Genomic DNA, 6,000 nt, shown 5'->3' on the forward strand with positions numbered 1-6,000 from the left:
GTAATTCGACTACTCTTACACATTGTACATAATTCTTTTGTTTTGTATATATTTTTGCAATTTACACTTTGTTGTTCCTTTCGAAAGGAACAACATTTTCACCACTTTGCTATTCCTTTTTCAAGGAACCGCACTTCTGCACTTTGCTGTTCCTTTCGAAAGGAACAACATTTCACCATTTTGCTGTTCCTTTTTCAAGGAACAACACTTTTGCACTCTGTTGTTCCTTTCCAAAGGAACAACATTTCTGCCGTTTTGCTGTTCTTCTTCAGAAGGAACAACACTTGCATTTTTTTTGCTGTTCCGTTTCCCAAAGGAACAACATTTTCATTTTCTGTTGTTCCTTTTCCCAAAGGAACATCATTTTTGTTTTCTGCTGTTCATTTTCCAAAAGGAACAACATTTTCGTTTTCTGTTGTTCCTTTTCCCAAAGGAACAACATTTTCGTTTTCTGCTGTTCCTTTTTCCGAAGGAACAACATTTTCGTTTTTTGCCGTTCCTTTTTCCGAAAGAACAACATTCTCATTTTCTGCTGTTCCTTTTCCCAAAGGAACAACATTTTTGTTTCTGTTGTTCTTTTTTCCGAAGGAACGACACATTTTCATTTCCTGCTATTCCTTTTTTGGAAGGAACACCATTTTTGTTTCTGCTATTCCTTTTTCCGAAGGAACGATGCATTTTTATTTCCTGCTGTTCCTTTTTTTGAAGGAACAACATTTTCGTTCTCTGCTGTTCCTTTTTCCGAAGGAACAACATTTTTGCTTTTTTTGCTGTTCTTTTTTTTTACGACGCATTTTTGTTTTCTGCTGTTCCTTTTTCCGAAGGAACAACATTTTTGTTTTCTGCTGTTCCTTTTTCCGAAGGAATAACACTTGTGTTTTCTGCTATTCCTTTTTCGAAAAGACAACATTTTCGCATTATTTTGCTTGCGCTTGTTTTCTTTGCTGCTGTTCTTCTTAGTGCACAACAGTTTCAAATTTTTCTTTCTTTTTGCTTGATATTTTGTACAATACTTGTTTTATCTTTTTCTTCTTTGTGTGTTTTATCATTTGGATCACTTCTGAAACACAGCTATACACCTATGCAATGAATATAAGAACTAGAGGATACTGAAATCAACAAATTACATAAAAGTCGCTATCTTTACAAGAAATTGCTCTGAATTGATAAGAGAAAAGAGGAAAGGACACAACTATTGATCATCTTGCTATCACTGTTCTACTAATACCGATATGATTGGTTATCTTTATCATGATGGTTCCTTCTAAATTCCCATAATCTTCTTTGATCATTATTAAGGAATAAGAACAAAGGGCATATTTTTCTATTGAGATGTTAAGACTTCTTCCACCATCCCTACTCTTAAGGAGTGCTGAACCACCCTTTGTGTATAAATAGAAAAGTACTTTATAAAAGAAAATAAATAAATAAAAAGAAAAATGTTTATATAATTTGCTAACATGGTTTGTCAAATGAAGGATAGGGGGTCTCATTGAGAGCCAGCCTACCATGATCATAAGGAAGAAAGTGAAGTGGCATTCCCACTATGGCCACCACACCAGGGATATGATCCAAGAGGCACATCAGAAAAAATAAAAAGTCCTTGGAACAGGAGGTCTCATCACAAGCCGACCTGTCCACCTTTCACTCCTTCCTAGTGAATGGCATTATGATTTATCTGGTTACCAAGCCAGCATAATGGCCTCCATTCTAACATTCCGTAGCACTTTCCTAAGCATACATAAAGGATCATGGTTCCATGGGTGAAATAAACAACTCTGTCAAGGTTATGGACACCTGTCGGCAACAGAGCTCTGTTGATGGTATTGAAGTCACATTTTTTATACACCAATAGCAGTTATGAATCCCTTCTTCTACCTTTGTAATGGGTCAAATAAGATTATGAACATAATTCCTCCGAACCTTTAATACATGAAATCTATTACAATCAATCATGATGGAAAAAGTTGATCGTGACTGCATTGAACTTTTTGTGCACGTCAGCTGTCCTATCCTCCAAATCTTGCATCATATCACGACATTCTCTTATTTATTAAGCGATTCTATTATATACCTCGATTTTGGAAATCTGCTCGTTCTTGTAAACATGGCATCTTGGTATACGCTGTTCCTCTCTGACTCTGTACCATGTCAGTCTAGCACACCACTCCCTCATTTGACGGCCGAGGACGACCTATCACATTGCAGGGGGGAGCAGGTGACCTCATAATTCACTGGCATACGTGTCAGTTTATCATTTGGAGAATTTTTACTTGGGAATAGCAAAGCTTAACGATATATTGTTTTCCAATTTACATGGCTTGCTATTTCAAAGTTATTTCCGCGTTATGCTCTGCAACAATTAGCAGTAATTTGAAATTTGAACAAGCTTGCTGTTTCGTCATTTTCTCTGTGGTTGCTAACAGCTTGAACAGCCTGCTGTTCCATTGCCGTCTCTGTGTTTTTACAGTGTGCTAAGCATGGGAGGAAGATCAATTCGTAGAGAACCACAAGTGTTGACAGTCTCTAATGCCGCATGAGAAATCTTAACAAGGGAAGGATGGATAGTTTATCTCAATCGTTGTCTAGTCAATTTAACGTCTTAAATTGCTCTACATAAATTATCAATCCGGGTATCGTAAACTGATGAAGTGTGGTGCACTATATGTGCTTAGTTAACCTTTCTCTTACTTCGTTGTTTTATAGTTTATGTCGTTTTTGGGGTTTTGTTCTAAAATGCAATAATCAAATAATGAGAGAATGACTATGAGACCCAATATCCTTGCTACTTCAGCAAAAGGACAAGATGATTATATCACGTCATTAGTTCATTAAAAGGCTATGTGCATCACTAATCTACAATCAACTTGAAAGCAATTTATGTACAATAATATACATGTTAAAAAGAAAATAAAATGCAGTAATTCAAACTGTACATTAATATACATGAAAATCAGAAAAAAGAAATGCAAGAAATTAAAGTGACAACTATACAAGGCAAGGGCCCCCTACCACCTATGAAATCAAATGCTTAAAGGAAAATAAAGACATCAAATAAAGAACTAATGACATCGGCCCAGTATCTATGCTGCTGATTTAAAATGAAAATGAAATGTGAAATCTAAGTGACACTACATAAAGGAGACAAATCACACTACTTTAACCTTTTCTTAACCTTTTTGCCTTTCAGCTAGTTATGAACAAGTCAGCAATGTGAGTCTTAAAGAAAACTAAACCAAGCTGTACTAAGTGATATTTTGGCTCCAATAAAGTTATTTGATTATGGAGAAAGAACCATCAATAGATGAACAACTTGATATCTAAGATCAGAAAGTAAAGTGCAAGTTAAAGAAATGATACTAATGAAAATCCAACTAGAAAAATAAAGGTCAGCAACATAGACAAGATGATCACATATGCCATTAGTCATGAAATCAAAGCAAAATTAAACACACTTGCATGAATTAAAATTGCATGAATGAAAATCTAATCTACCTTACATTCTACAAAGCAATATTTACAAAATGAAATCTACTCTACTTACATCCTAATATGCTCCATGACATCTACTTCACATCTCCTTCCATGTTGAGAACATCAAAGCTTTATTCAATTTCTTCAAAAGTACAAAGTACAAAAGCTTTCAAAAGCCATGGGACTAACAAGCTAAAAGGACTAAGAAAAGACTAAAAGGAAAGACAGATCTCCTATTTATACAAAAAGATGAGAGCCATCTCATTAATGAGAATCCATGAATCTCTCCCTCTACCTCTAGAGTCCTAATCAAAATAGGAACTGATAAGACACATGTCTTCTTAGAGTTACAATACAATTAGGAGATGTGACACATATCCTCATGATCCCATGATTCTTTCCAACCAAATTCGAATTTGGCCTTGGGGTGCCACATAAGGGTCTTCTAGAAGTCTCCTTTCAACCTACACATGTCAACAACCTCAACCCATTTGTTAGGTATAAGCATATGCACATTATTTTCTAATGTTTAACCACAAATTCACTTAAAAGGCTTAGAAATAATAAATATTGGAAAAACATAAAGGTGGCCCAATGATAATGAAAATGGGATGAATGTGGTGACATAGTAGTGAAATGGAGGTGAAATGGAGGTGATATAATGGACATAATAGTGAAAGTGTAATGGAAATGAATGACATTTTCAAGGCTCAACAATCGTCTGCAACAATCCAACGAGACCGTGGCAATTGAATTTTTGCAGAACTTGCAAGAATATCACTCCACGGTAAGAGGGAGACAGATAGCAGTCACCGATGACATAATTGCAGAGGTTTCGGGACTGCCAACCACTGGATCTGTGTGGACTCTGAAGAAGGTAAGACTGTGAGACGCCATAAAAATCTTCCAAGATGAGGGTCAGAACCTGACTCGAAGTGGAAAGGGAGTTCTACCAGCAGCCTTGGGAGAACCATGGGCAGAATTGGCAAAGATCATCCAGAATTACATCACCTGTGAAGGCAGAAAAGACGTGGTAAGACCATGCCACCTTAAGCTTTTAGCTGTATTAAAACAAAAATGCACTGTGAATTTGCCTGCGTTTTTAAATTCCTTATTACATGATGTTTCCCGAAGCATGAAGAAATCTCGCCACGTAGAATCGGTAGTAAGTCACCATGGGTTGATACGATTGATAGTTAGCTACAGTCTTGCTCAGCAACAAAGCAGTTGGGAAGAACTAATTTTTACAATAGACGGGGGACTGGCTTTGCTAGCTCCCAAACGAAAGCATACTGCAAGTACATCGAATAGACCATTGAAATGAAGGAAATCCGTCAGATTGGCATGGATCAGAGGGAGGCTGGAAAATTATCAAGGGAACACCAGTCAACCGGTGGAGATAGTTGATTCAGGGGACGAGCAACCCCCACAATTGGAAGGAGGAGGGAACAAAAGATAATTGAATGATGAGAGAGAAACAGAGGGAGAGACCGAGCAATCTGGTCAGGCGGGAGAAGAAATAGAGCAATAGGAGGAAAGCCTGTTGCAAAATCTACTGCGAGAAGCTGAATTGGCTCAGATTATGGCCAATATGGGAGAGTATACTCAACCTCTCAGCCCATCAAACCTCCACACTGAAGAAGAACCATAGGAGCAATCTGTTCATAATAAGAGTGCATCCGAAGAGTTATGTGACAAGGAAGAAGAAGAAGAGAATCACTCCGGCCATGATGAAAGTGCATCTGGAGAGAAAAATGATGAGGATGAAGAAGAGGAACAATTTGTTCCAAGTCAAAATACACTGGAAGAATTTTATGAAGAAGAAGGGGGGGAAGAAGAAGTTACCGAGGAAATTGCAGAACAAGCTAGGGTTTCTACCCCCGAACAACCTGATCAACAGAATAATGAGGAAGCACCCCAAGAGGAAAATCAAGAAATTGGTCAAGGAGAAAGTCCAGGCCTGAGTGAGCGAACGACTGTTCCTTCCAATAAAACGGAAGAAATCAAAAGATTACGAAAGGAACAACAAAGACTGCTTAATGTAATAGCGCAACTTCGACAATAAATTAGGATTCTGAAGATGAGGAAGAAAGCAAAAAGGACCCCGGTGGTAAAGCATGCAACCACTCCGGCGAAACCCCTTTGGAAAAAGGTTAAGAGGACTCAGGTCCAACCTGCCGTTCAAAATCAAAAGGAAAAACATTCGGCTGTTACCCATGTCAAAATACAAACAGATAACCTAATGGCCTGTGACAAAAAAATTCAGACAGAGGCACATTCCTCTGAGGAAATTCGAACCATAACTACGGATCGACGCAATAAGAAGATTCAAGTGAACCTCCCGCTTACAACTACTATGTGGGATAGTGACCCGAGGACAGTAACCCTACGAGAGGGTTTGATGCAAGCCCAACAAGCAATAGAAAAACTTACAGAACAAACTGTCTCTCGAGAAAAGTATGAAGAATTACAATAGCAGCTAAGGGATGTCAATTTATCCGAAAGTCAGGCTTTTGAAGGATGGCG

The sequence above is a fragment of the Pinus tabuliformis genome, chromosome 5_2 (genome assembly GCF_031772625.1).
Source record: "Pinus tabuliformis cultivar Carrire ecotype Pingquan chromosome 5_2, CPIR1, whole genome shotgun sequence".
In the NCBI taxonomy this organism is placed as follows: domain Eukaryota; kingdom Viridiplantae; phylum Streptophyta; class Pinopsida; order Pinales; family Pinaceae; genus Pinus; species Pinus tabuliformis.